Source organism: Entelurus aequoreus, linkage group LG12 (genome assembly GCF_033978785.1).
Source record: "Entelurus aequoreus isolate RoL-2023_Sb linkage group LG12, RoL_Eaeq_v1.1, whole genome shotgun sequence".
NCBI lineage: Eukaryota > Metazoa > Chordata > Actinopteri > Syngnathiformes > Syngnathidae > Entelurus > Entelurus aequoreus.
Genome location: NC_084742.1, coordinates 34,050,044 through 34,064,764, shown reverse-complemented (window position 1 = coordinate 34,064,764; position 14,721 = coordinate 34,050,044). Strand labels below are relative to the sequence as shown.

Sequence of the window (14,721 nt, the reverse complement as noted above, 5' to 3'; positions counted from 1 at the left end):
CTTAACATGTTCTATCTACACTTCTGTTAAAATGTAAAAATCACTCATTTTTCTGTTGTTAGATACTTTAAATTAGTTTTGGATGATACCACAAAATTGGGTATCAATCCGATACCAAGTAGTTACAGAATCATACATTGGTCATATTCAAAGTCCTCATGGGTCCAGGGACATATTTCCTGAGTTTATAAACATAATATAAATTTAAAAAACAAAAACAAAGAAGATGTTGTGATGCCAAAAAATATCGACATAATCATAGTAGTATCGATTAGATACGCTACTGTACCTGGTATCATTACAGTGGATGTTAGGTGTAGATCCACCAATAGCGTTTGTTTACATAGACCGGTACTTTTCAGAGGCGGTATAGTACCGAATATGATTAATTATTATCGCGGTATTATACTAATACTGGTATACCGTACAACCCTAGTCTGCACATAGAAAGACGAGAGAGCTAGCTCAAGAGCTAAAAGCCAGAGTTGTCAGCACAAACTCTCAAGTTGTCAGTGTGTGAGGTTTACACACGTACTATCGCACAGCCACACTTGCTGGCATCAGTTAGACTCTTGCTCAGTCTGGGTCACGGCACCACTGTAACCTGCATGGTCCAGCTTCTACGTCCTGGCCAGGGCTTGAAGCCAGGTTCGCAGATTGAGAGGCGAGAGCGCGAGACAAGTAGCTGGCATCCATTAGAACAGAGGTGTCAAACTCATTTTAGCTCAGTGGCCGCATGGAGGAAAATCTGTGCACACGCACGCCGGACCACTAAAATTATGGCATTAAAACTAAAAAACTTCAGATTGTTTTCTTTGTCTTACTTAGGCCGTAAATAGAACAAACACATTCTGAAAATGTTACAATAAAAATATAGAAAAAAATACCGCCAGCGGTAAAGTTTAGATCCATGAAGGAAAGAAGAAAGTGAATGAATGTTTATAACTGAATACATTTACATATGCATAAAAATGTGTTTTGTTCTGTATTATTTTTTTAATGAATTAAGTAACGTTTATGACAACCTTTTTCCAAAACACAATATAGAATGTGAGATACAACAGGATAATGCATACATTTATCATTTGTTTTCAAAACGATTACAAAAAATTGGGACTCTAAAAATGTACTGTTGGACCCCATTTTTATGACTTGATGGGATCCCTGGGACTCTGTTTTGAAAATTCCTAGCACCAACACTGATGGAGTATTGGTGTGTGCAAAACAGCAGCAGGCGGCTGTGGCCTGCGGGCCGATTTTAATACTAATCAAATATCATCCCGGGGGGCATAGATAATTCATTTGTGGGCCGGATCTGGCCCGCAGGCCTTGACTTTGACACGTAGGCATTAGGCTGACAAACAAATATTCTGTTTAATTTACTTTATTCACTTTTTGCGTCACAAGAACATGGACATCCAATTTAAACTATATTCTTTATAGTCTTATTCACTTTTTTAAATGCACAAAGTCATGCTAGCGTCTTTTTGAGGGTTTTATCAGGAAAGGAAAAGTATGAAATTTCCTAAATGAGGTGAATGGATTTAATTTGTTTTACCTGGATGTTAACTATTCTGAGGGGAATATTGACTTTTAGAGGGAAGAGTGCATTTGCTGGAGTTCCTTTGCTGAAGCAATTTCTTCAAACACCTTGACTTTTTGCATTTGTCAGCCAGCTCTTTGCTTCGGGATCAGTGCGGCAAAAGTGGAAGTGCAGATTTTTGCATGTTAGTAGCTCTTAGAAATGCATAGAAAAGCGGTCCACCTAAGTCCTGCATGTTGCTTTCTCTCTCGGAGTGTTACCTTTTGGTACAGCAGGCACATGAATCCCAAATGAATAATAAATGCATGTTTTCACAAACGTACAGATATTGAAGTGGGAAACCTTTAGATTTACGATGTCATGAATACAGAACTAGAGACGCTTGCCATAAAACCCAATAAATACCACAAAGGTCGTTTGTCTTGTCAAATATTGCCACCGCTCCATAATGGCTCATCTAAGCTACCATTTATCATTTTCTTTTGGTATTAAGAGGCGCCAATAAGAACTGTCGGGCCCACCTGTGCTTTCTGAGTCTTCTTCTCGGTTCGCAGTTCTTCATTGTGTTTCTTTGCGGCATCTTAACCTAACACAGGAAAACGTCAACATTATTTAAGCAGACACAAACTTTGACATGAGGTCCTGTTAACAATCAGCGTTACCTCACTGGTTCAGGTGAAGACTGCGCTGAAGCAACACTTCTTCCTGTGGTTGAAAGAAGTTGAAAGATGAGCACTCGTTATGTGAAATCCAATTTCCTTCATTTTCATATCTGTGTGAGAGGGCAATAAACTCAAGAGAATTCTCATTATGTGGGTACACAGTATTTTATAGAACACGCTCATCGGCAAATCAACGTAGTGTTGCTGCGGCTGGCGTCAGAAGGGCCTTTATGGTGAACTTGATTAAAAGAAAATTGCTTTCAAGCGCTCTCAGCAGGCTGGGAGGTTGAGTAGGAGAGCTCTTGCATCAAGTGCTGCTTGAGTTTCACCAACTGGGCTCAGGAAACAAGATGAAGACATGCTGTGAAAGTGAAAGTGCTTAAGGACAAAAAGAGTGCGGGCAGTGGCGACATGGTGACGCAACTTCAATTTATTTGCATTCTCTCAAGAAATAGAATGAACAATCTCTCAATTAATATATGTTGATATTCCTAATAATCATCAGTTCAAGTTCATGCTATATTTCTGTGCCGCACAAAGCTATCAGATCCAAGGCTTGTTTCATTTTCTGCTACTTGCAATTTATTCCCGCTCCAAATGGAAATGGCAGCAGCAGATCAACGGTCCCTGATTGTCTTTTAAAAGGACAGAGCGAGCGCCACTGAATAATTTCACTAGTTTTGCTTGTTTTGTCTTTTAGTGCTTGGAATGCCATTGAAAATCCATTACTGCGCCACTTTAACTTTTACGACTGCTCTTAAAAAATTATACCAGATTGAACTTGATTTAAATATGAAAACCCGCTGACATAACGCGCCAGCTACAGGAGCAAAGATAATGGACAGAAACTAACAGGTGCTTCTGGACGGTTAAGCTGCATAAAAACACAGATTTCTTGACATGTTGCTCAGAAATACCTGAAAACTGCCATTCTATGAAAGTGTGACGTCAAAGGATTATCCATATATGGTATGAATTTATTTTATACCATATACCTGGAAGTCTTTTTTTTTCTTTCTTTAAAACGGTCCGTAAAACATAATTTATGCATCATTACATGCTATGTAGACCACAAGTAAGTGTTTTAAATGTATTAAAAAACCCCATCATAGTATGAACCTTTTAAGAAAAGACACAAATATTTGGACACAATTAATTTCTTGTCAGAGTGTCTTTCAGCAATGTTTTAAAACGAGTTACTTGAATAATGTCATTTATTTGCACAAAACTTGGTAGCAGTTTTATCTTAAGTTCTTTCAGGCTGTATTTTGGAGAGAAATTTGCCAGAGAGCACACCAGTTGGAGTCTTTACTGAATATATGCATTGGTCTGATCACTGACACTGTAGCAGTTAAGGTATAAAAGAGCTTTTTCAGACAGAATTAATTGCATTATTAATCTAAGTGTGTTCATAAATCATAGTGCAATCATTTTACATATTAAATACATATTCACAGTATATACATACATATGTTAACAGTAAATATCAATACTCACCAGAGTGGTTTAGTCACTGGGGGGAGGGCTGCTGATGTGACGACACTGACCCCCACTGCTGAAAAAAATATAACAAAGAAAAGTAATTTTTGCATCTTTGGTTTAAGTGATATGGATGAATAGTTTTGTGGCGAGCTATGCTAAGAAGTGTTTTCCCAGCATGCATTGAGTGAAAGATGGCCAAACACTTCTCCTCCGGGTCCTGTTCTGGTGTGAAAGGATGTGGGACGCTGCTGACAGACGTGACATAAGACATGGAGACATGTAGCCCAAAGACAACACACTCCAGTGAGCGTGCTCAGACGGCCGAAACGCTTACTCTGACAAACTCATCCCACGCGACTGACGGATCGATAGCTGCCGTCACACGCCGGAGAACACGCAGCCGTCAAGGTCTGAAAATGGAAGCTAGGCTTGATTTACGAGCATGAATTAAGATGGAGGAACATTCACACAACAACTATGTTGTACTGATATTGTCCCCCTCTTGCTTTTATCCTGTACTCACCTTGTACCCATATTGTACTCATCGTGTATTCATCTTGTACCATCTTTTACTTATCCTGTACTCATCTTGTACCATCTTTTACTTATCCTGTACTCATCTTGTACCATCTTTTACTTATCCTGTACTAATCTTGTACGCAATCTGTACCCATCTTGTACTCGTCTTGCACTCATTTTGTAGTCATCTTGTTCTCATCCTGTTCTCAACTTGTACTCAGCTTATACTCATCTAGTACTCTTCTCGTTATCATCCTCTACTGAAATTGTACCCATCCTTTACTCATCTTGTTCTTATCTTGTACTGATATTGTACCCATCTTTTGCTCATCTTGTACTCCTCTTGCTCTTATCTTCTACTCATCTTGTACCCATATTGTACTCATTGTGTATTAATCTTGTACCATCTTGTACACGTTTTGTACTCATTTTGTAGTCATCTTGTAGTCATCTTGTTCTCATCCTGTACTCAACTTGTACTCATCTGGTACTCTTCTTGTACCAGCTTATATTTATTTTGTACTCATTCTGTATTTATCTTGTACCAACATTTTTTACCCATCTTGCACTCATTTAGTAGTCATCTTGTACCCATTTTGTACTAATCTTGTACCCATCCTGTACTCATCTTTTAGCCATCTTGTACTCATTTTGTACCCATCTTGTATTAATTTTGTACTCCTCTTGTACCCATTATTTACCCATCCTGTACTCATCTTCTACCCATCTCGTACTCAATTTGTGTCCATCTTTTACTCATCTTGTACTTGTTTGGTATTCATCTTGTACTCAACTTCTATCCATTTTTTACTCATCTTGCACTTGTGTTGTACTCATCTTGTCCTCATGTTGTACTTGTTTTGTAGCCATCTTGTACCCATCCTGTACTCATCTCATTCATAATGAAGATGATGATGGGGATAAAAAAAACCTTTGTGCACATTTGCTTCATTAGTCTGAAGGTTCAACCCATTTAACTTCCAGGGGAAGATAGACGATAATAATGCTTATTATTATGTAATGAAACGATCATAATCTCTGTGGGTTACTGAAGTGCCAACTGAAGTTGCAACAACGTCACAAAGAAGTAGTAATATTTGGATGACGTAGAACCCTTTAAGAACCCATCAGTGCTGCACGACCACATAACCCTTTGAAGTTGTTCCAAGATGGCGTCTCCCCAACACCACCCTGTAAATATTAATATTCATGTGTCTGCTGGGTACGTTTGTGCGATGACTGTCTCATTAGCCTTTGATTCCCTTGCTCGGCCTGTCAGAGTGCCGACAACACGCCGTCGTTTGAAGTGCAGAGAACAGCTGCTCGCATTGATCTCTGCACACTTTCTGTGGCGGTCCACTGATGCTGCCCACAGGCGGCCATGAAAAGATGCTTTTAGTCTGACACGTAGCCTCTACATGTCAGTCATCTACACTTCAAATCATCTCAACTATTTCACCCTCTCAAATGTACAAGAAACGCAATATTTTGACACTACACTACATTACATACCATATTACATACTACAGTACACACTACATTACATACCACATTACATACTACAGTACATACTACATTACATACCACATTACATACTACAGTACACACTACATTACATACCACAGTACACACTACATTACAAGCTACATTATATACTACATTACACATTACAGTACACACTACCATACACGCTACATAACATACCACATTACAAACTACACTAAATACTGCACTGCACACTACAATATATAATACATTACACACTACAGTGCACACTGCATTACGGACTACCTTACACACTACATTGCATACTACATTACAAACGACACTACACACAAATTTCACACTATTATACATGCTACATTACATACCATATTACACACTACATTATATACTACAGTACACACTACATTACATGCTACATTATAGGCTACATTACAGACTACATTACATACTACATTACACTACAGGACATACCACATTACAAACTACACTATATACTGCACTACACACTACTATACTACATTACACACTACAATGCACAATTGCATTACATACTACCTTACTGACTACATTACAAACAACACTACACACACATTTCACACTGTTATACATGCTACATTACATGCCATATTACACACTACATTATGTACCTTGTTACATATTACATTACACACTTCATCACATACTACATTATTCACTACATCACACACTACATTGCATACTACATTACATATTACATTGTTTTATGCAGTTAGTATGATAACAGTGTACTCAGACTAGTGCACTAATAATAATAATAAGGCGTTTCAAGTGGAGTTGGTACTTCCCTGGCAGCGTGTTAGCTGATGCTGCTGCTGATTAGGTCAAAGCAGCTTAATGGCGCTAATGAAGAGAGCGAGGACAAACAGGTATTCACATTTCACGTAGTTTTCTGGACTTCATGGTTGAAATGCATCAGATGGAATGTTGACAATAATGTCACAGCAAAGTTTTCTCTTGCTGCCAACAAAAGAATGTCATCAGTCTTCAAACCATTTTTAAAAAATATAATTTTGACCCCATTTTTGCTTAACACATGCAGCCAAAAAGTATAAAAAACAACATGCTGGGCTGATGCTAGAAAGTCTTATTAGATTAATGTAGGATGCTTTACGTACCTCAGACGTACCTAAGATGTACTTCAAATTCAGAGCTTGTCAGGTGGAGGCTGAAGAAGAAGATGCTCCTTCACCAACACCTCCTCGCCTCTGACACTCCCTCTGTTCCTGCCTCACTATCAGACCTCCCTCATCCTCCTCCCTCTTTTTTTGTCTTTTTTACTCCACCCCTTTTGTATCCCGCATCCCCCACCACCCGAGTCCTCAAACTCACCAGTGTTACTTTTCTTGCAAAACACTGAACTTTCATGAATCCATATCATTTCAAACAAGTGCTATGAATAAATATCATATTAATGTTATGGTGTGTCTTGGTCTTGACCCCAGGATGCAGAGCCAGGAGACGGCATACAGGTAAAAATATATTCAATAAACAAGACCAGTGCAAGATGGGGGTGCACAGAAAGGAAAAGACAGCATAGCGGTACAAAGCATGAGAAGACCAGGCTGGCATATAAGGCATCCTGATTGGCAAACAGGAACAGGTGTTTCCTGATTTCCATTAAGGGACAGGTGAGGAAACCAGTGCCCAGACTAGAGAATTGGTGACAAAAGGAGACAAACAGGAAGTGGAACTTAAAATAAAGAGCGCTGGAAAGGAAACGAACAAAAGTGCAAAGAAAAATTCACGTAAACCGGTTTGCTCCATAGGCCAACGTTGTGTAGTAATAGAGAGGATCCCATCTTTGGATTGATCAGGAGCCGATATTTGCCTTATTTTGACTGATGAATCTTTACTGCAGCTATGTCCTAATGTTGACATGCTAAAGGTTGTATTCATGTGAAAGATTCCTTCAAAAGCGAGATACAATTTAATTTCCATATTCCTTGTTACACAAACACGGGAGTTGCATGAATTCTAAGAGGGTGCGTGTCTTGCTAGAACACCTTTCTAAGATACTAATCCATAGCAGAAAATAAAGTAGGTTTATTAAAAGTACCTATATCACAGGAGGAATAAAGGACAAAGAATAGCTAATCATGCTACACACAGACACCGGGCAGGACGACACAGGAAGCTGATCACTAAACTTTCAATGTAAAGTAGGAGAGATCAATCCAGGTGTCGATACCTACTATGGTACCACTGTATAAACGATACCAAAGTGATTAGATCGATATTATTATTTTTTTTATTTTGTTAACAAAAAATATTTTTGGTGTTTCTTGTTATTGCTTACAAAGTAAAGGAGTACGTTTTTGGACACATGAAGACTTTGAGGGCAAAACCTAAATGATTTCAATAGGATCCAATACAATAGTATTTTTTGTTTTGATTACTTATTGTGCACTAGACACATTATTTTGTTAAAAAGAGATTTATGTAGCATTCAATACCACACAAGTAATATATCACCTGATTTACAATAATACTAGCATATTTTACATTTAATAAGATAACCTTTATTTAAAAATGTGTTATTGTGTTTACTTTAGTTACTCGCTCTAAAACATTTTCACTTATATGATCTATTACAGTGATTCTCAAACTGTGGTACATACACGTGCTCCATCTAGTGGTACACAAAAAAAAATCTATTAAATATTCAAACACAATGTTACTGTTCAAACTGTGCGTAATGTTACAGAGGGCCAAAATATCAAATACACTTGTTAAATAAAACATCTGCCTTGTTTTAATGAATATTTAGGCCTACTATGCTACTGTATTTGAATGTTGGTCATTATGGTGGTACTTGGGGAGTCAAGTGTTTTCTGAAGTGGTACTTTGTTGAGAACCACTGATCTGTTGTTAAAGTATCAGATCAGGACTTGAAACCGGATCTGATCTGAGACCAGCAATGTTGATCAGGACATATCTGATTTCCATTAGTACATTAGAGTAAATACAAATTGTATTTGTATTGTACTTGTATTTTTCTGTTTGTCATATTTTTAAAGAAATATACAATTATCAATTGTATATTTCTTTAAAAATATGACAAACAGAAAAATATGGTGTGAATAAATGATCAGTAATACTTATGGATAAGGGGTAAGAGTAAATTAGTTCTGTTTCTTTGTACTCCTTTTTGGACATGTTTAATTGTGTAAATGTAAACATGATGTTCCTTAATTAAAGAAAAACATGCACTTTTGGGGGAAATTTTGCCCATCATCCACAATCTTTATGTGAGACAAGAACACTCGTGTCTTTTTCTTTTATGTGCATTGTAAATAGTACAAAAAACAGTTTGCAAGAGGCAGCTAACAGTGTAGCTTAGGGATCCATCTATTCCGCCTATAAAGTCCTCTAAAAACATCCGGAAAACTCCAAAAAGGTTTTATTTACCAGCTATGACCTGCATATTAACCAAGCTACAGCGACATTGTTATTATAAGAGCTAACACCAAGGCCTTGATCACAGAGACACACTGCTCTTCTCACCACTAGCGAGGAATAACCTAGCTACTGAGCTGCTGCTCGTCTGCTAACACAGACCCGCAGACGTGAGCACATCACCCCTATATTAGCGTCCCTTCACTGGCTCCCTGTGCGTTACAGAATCCATTTTAAACTCCTTTTACTTGTTTTTAAATGTCTAAACAACCTCGCGCCAACATATCTCTCCGATCTCCTTCAGCCTTACTGCCCCACCCGATCCCTAAGATCAGCCGATCAGCTGCTACTGACGGTCCCGGACACAAGGCTGAAGCTTAGAGGTGACAGAGCTTTCGCTGCTGCTGCTCCCAAGCTCTGGAACGACCTACCTCTGAGTGTTAGACAAGCCTCCTCTCTTCCTGTTTTTAAATCTCTCTTAAAAACATACTTTTATTCCATGGCTTTTAACACTGAGTGATATCCATCCTGCAATGGCGCCCCATAATACACCTGCTGTGAACCTGTTTTTATGGGTTTTTTTGTTTTGTTTTATCGTGTTTTGTTTGTGTTGTGTTGTGTTTGCTCGGTTCTCGTATTATCTTTTAACCTGCCCATTGTACAGCACTTTGGCTACCCCTGTGGTAAATTTTAAATGTGCTTAATAAATAAAGTTGATTTGATTTGATTTGATTTGCTGCTGCTGCTGAATCGCTGCAGAGTTTATAAAAGTTCCTGCCAGACTACTTTAGTAGAAGGTTGTGGCCTTAAATCAAGAAGTAGATCAACTTTGAAATTCAACTTAGACCCAAAGACATTGATAAGAAGACAAGATGCATGTTTCATCGCAGCATTTTTTACCTGTGGTGGGAAGATTATGTTGAATTCATCAAGTAAACGGGGGAGCACATGTCTTGTGCTAAAAGATACAACCATCCCATCATTCGAAATCCCAGTGACAGCAGATAATGTATGTTAGTTTAATTATGTTCTTATTTTGTGTATCTTTTTTTAGCACTTAGCATTAGCGCTACATGATGCTTACTTTTTCATTATAGCTGCATCTGCTTAGCAACCAGCTTCTAAAACTTGTAGGTCATACTCTATACATTCAGGCTCAAAAATATAAGGTTTGTCCCAAAGTAGTTGTTGTTGTCATGAAGTCTGATTAGTGATGTTGTTGTTGTTGACAGAAGTAGCGTTTGTTGCGATGCGCTCTGTCAAATCAATGTGCCCAGGAAAAAAGTTGTGGTTATGCTTTTGAAATGAGCAAAAATACTGCATATATGCTTAATAAAGCTCTTTCTACATTGCACATACTTACAGCAGTGGCGATTGTTCTGAGTCTTCAAGGGAAGCTGAGCTTCCCCTAAAATGTCAAAAACATAAAAGGTCAATTATGTACTTGACTGTTTACATTTCATTGAGTAAATATTTGCTAGAATGCATAGAACTTTAGTAACTTGTCATTGATTGTGGTAGCGTCACAGTGCAATAAACAGTGTTGATGTTGAGCATTCATTGACTTCACAGAGTGGGTTGTTCCACTGCAGCCAAACTAGACAGTCATTGGATAAATATTGAGCTTTGTCCCGCCCATCGGACGGCAGGCATTTCTGGAAGTGTATGGAAAGTGGGTGATGCTGAGCTTCCGCATTACGATTGCAGGGCCGTTTTTTGCAGAGGGCAATGTAGGCGACCGCCCAGGACGCAATCTATGTGAGGGTATACACACAAACCCACCCAACCCACGCCCTGAAACAATTGAAACAAAACTTGCCAGTTTTCTAGACTACCTCCGCTCATTTCCATTAGTGGCCTTTTTCATATAGGTGGAACATTTGCTCCAAGGTAAGGGCGGTAATTTGCCCGCCCGTCTCTCTAAAATGAAGGCGTACTATTCCTCCTTTTCCAAAATTCGCCTCTGGTCAGGTCATTAACGTAACAACTACACCCTAATATAATATAATATCTTTTATCGGTTATTGGATACTGTATTTGTGTTTAGAGAGAGGCTGAAAATGAGCTTTCCTACTTGAAAGACCAGCAGCCGCCAATGGCTTACAGCATGACATAAAACCTTGTTAGAGGTTTTTTTAGACAGCTTTATGGCCGCAATAGATGAATCTGGTTAGCTACTATTTAGACGCCTTTTGCTAGCAGTTTTTTAACTATATGCAATGCACAGAAAAAAGACGTGTGTGTCCGTGTCTTAAATGTCCATATTTAAAAAGGAAGTCTAAGTCTAAGTCTAAATAAAAACATTTTACTCAACCTTAACAACACATATTTTTCAGTTTGATCTGAAAGCCAGATGACCGCTGGTGGATTTCACAACATAATCTCGCTCTCTCTCACACACCCTTTCTCTCTTACTATATATCTCTCTCTTCTCTCTTACTATATATATCTCTCTTCTCTTCTTTCTGTCTCTCCTCTCTTTCATTCTCTTTCACACTGTCTTCTGTCTCTTTCTCCATTCTCTCTCTTTTCTTACTCTCTTTTGCTCTCTCTTCTCTCTTTCTCACTCCTTTTTTCTCTCTGTTCACTCTTCTCACTCAAATCTCTTTCTCTTCTTTCTCTCTTCTAGGTCTGTCCCTCTCTCCCCCCTCCTCCTCTCCTTCTCTCTCCCTCTCCCTTTCTCTCTTACTCTATCTTTCTACCCCTGTTTCCATAGTGACACTTTCCCCGACTCCAGCTCCACATCATCAAGTGAACCAGGGTGGGGGTCGTTGGAGGCGAGAGCGGGGACCAGGAGTGGGGAGGAATGTCAAAAGATTAGTAAAAAAAAAAAAGTGCAGCAAATAATGAACAAAAGAGAATGTCAATGAAGAGGTTTTGTCTTTGTGGCTTGACACTGCTCTTGCCTCATGTTGGGTTCATATCAGGTGCTTTAAGGGCGCGGCATATGGCTAACATAATTACCATGCTCATCAAACAACAGGGTGGCCACTTGTGCAGAGATAAATCATAGGATGTGATCAATCTGAATATTAATGCTGGTACACTCAGCAGGTGAGAAACTGGAAAACATGAGTACATTTTGAAAAACATAATTTTGCCGCTTGTTTTACACACAAATACTATACAACTATTTTACAACCATACATGTTTTCATTGTTATACTTTAAAAACACACAAATACTATACAACTGCATTTTTTTATTGTGTTACTTTGAAAACACACAAATACGACACAACTATTTTACACTCATATATTTTTTTCATTGTTTTACTTTGAAAACACACAAATACCATACAAATATTTTGCACCCACACATTTTCATTTTATTTACTTTGAAAACATGCCATCACAGTACTATACAATTATAATACACCTACACATGTTTTCATTGTTTTACTTTGAAAATGCAAATACTGTACAACTATTTTAAACCGATACATTTTTCCTGGTTTTACTTTGAAAACACAAATACTATATAACTATATTACACTTATACGTGTTTTCATTGTTTTACTTTGAAAACAAAAATACTATGCAACTATTTTACACCCAGGGACAAGCGGTAGAAAATGGATAGATGGATGGATGTTTTCATTGTTTTGCTTTGAAAACACAAATACTATACAAATATTTTACACCAATGCATTTTTTCATTGTTTCACTTTGAAAACACACTCAAATATTTTACACTAATACATTTTCCATTGTTTTACTTTGAAAACACAAATACGTTATAACTATTTTACACCAAAACATTTTTCATTGTTTTTCTTTTTTTCAACGCCCGGAAAAGACAAGCAGTAGAAAATAGAAGGATAGATGTAGTACATTTTTTTCAAATTTTTTAATAAAAAAAAAAAAAGATTTAAAAATTGGTATGGTCAATCAGGGGCAATTAAAATTGAAAATTAATAGTAAAGGTGGGAATCTTCGGTCACCTCACGATCCGATTACGATTCAGGAGCTAAGCTGCCACTAAAAATCGATTATTGATGAATCTTTGATTTATACATATATTGATGCAGTTTTTCACTTCTTTTTTGTTTCACTAAATAAGCGCTTATCACTTGCAACTTTCAAAAATAGTGCATTAATAATAAGAAATTTCAATCACATTTATTAAATGAATGAAAATGTGCGCAAAACTGTACAATAAGTGCCCTATAATAAAGGAGCTGATCGGATCTCTCGGTGAGGTGGCTCACTGCAGTCAGCCAAATTTTAGAATTGTCCGCATTATTTTATTTACAATAAATAAATCGATCATTGATGTTTACTAATCGATTTATATAATGGTGCATCTAAAAATAGATAATTTTCCCCACCTTTAATGGTGTCCTGATACAACTGTTTTACTTCCAACATGATACCGATATTGGAGCTTGAGTATTTACGCAAGTGGAACATCAATTCTCAGACCTCTTATTGTATGAACGTTTTAAAATACAAACCACAAAATGAATACAAATATGCTTTAGTGGACAACTTTGCTTTAGTGAACGAATGTTTCATTAACCCTTTTTGTGTGCCCATCAGCACAGCCATGGAGGGCGGGCCCAACATTCTCCGTGCTCATTCATTCGGCAGAGCAGTGCTGCCGTTAGCCTGTGTGCTAATTGCTTTTTTGCGTGCTTTTTTAAAATGTTTTTACAGCATTTTACAATTTTTTTTGTAGTTTTGCTAGTTCTATGAGTCCAAAGAACAAGTGATGTGTGATTGGAAACATTTAGGAAGTATCCACAGCGTGGTCGACACTGCCCCCTCACCCTCACTTTTGCTGCAAGCCAAAAAAATTGTGCGTGTGTATAATAAATTGTTGTTGTTTTGCCTTTTTATCAAATAGAAAGTTGATCCATCACCCTCGTTTGATATACAGTACTATATAGCGCTTTATATTTTGTTGAAAGTGTACAAACTTTTACTAAAATATGGACTTTAGTTTAGACTGGGACCCATTACTCATATTTACATTGTTTCTTAGGGAGAAATTTGCTTCAATATATAAACTTTTTTATTTACGAATCCAGTTCAATAATCAATGATGTTGGTAAATTGAGATTCCACTGTAGTTTGTAGTGAGGAATGCTAGAAAAGGTTTGATCAAGTGAAATTAGTCAAACAGAAAACAATGGTAGGTATGAAAAACATTAACTTATGTATTATTAACAGTCTGGAATAAAATAAAATAAGGTGGTGTGGTAATTGTTTTTTTGGGGAAACTTAGTGGGCACAGTAACTAATGAAACTAAGCTCATGACACAGTAAGTTGAATGATGCGGACACGTATGTTACTGGAAACTTTCAGCCTTGGTGGATGGCTATTGGTAGCCATCCACAAGCTTCTGGCAAGCTTCTGGTTGAATTTTTGACCACTCCTCTTGACAAAATTGGTGCAGTTCAACTAAATTTGTTGGTTTTCTGACATGGACTTGTTATTTCAGCATTGTCCACACGTTTAAGTCAGAACTTTGAGAAGGCCATTCTAAAACCCTAATTCTAGCATGATTTAGCCATTCCTCTACCACTTTTGAAGTGTATTTGGGGTCATTGTCCTGTTGGAACACCCAACT

General features: G+C 37.6%; 2 long non-coding RNA genes across 2 annotated transcripts in view; both read right to left on the bottom strand.

Annotated features, from left to right (window-relative positions):
* Positions 1 to 2,115, bottom strand: part of LOC133662812 (uncharacterized) — a 59,082-nt gene extending 56,967 nt beyond the window's left edge. The window contains exon 1 of the long non-coding RNA XR_009828168.1: positions 2,065 to 2,115. This is a non-coding gene — a long non-coding RNA (uncharacterized LOC133662812). The remainder of the gene's footprint in view (positions 1 to 2,064) is intronic.
* An 88-nt stretch (positions 2,116 to 2,203) lies between these two features.
* Positions 2,204 to 6,949, bottom strand: LOC133662813 (uncharacterized). Its single transcript, XR_009828169.1, has 3 exons — positions 6,867 to 6,949; positions 3,703 to 3,760; positions 2,204 to 2,248 (listed from the first exon to the last, which is right to left on the bottom strand). It is a non-coding gene; the product is annotated as an uncharacterized LOC133662813 (long non-coding RNA).
* Between the last annotated feature and the right edge of the window lie 7,772 nt (positions 6,950 to 14,721).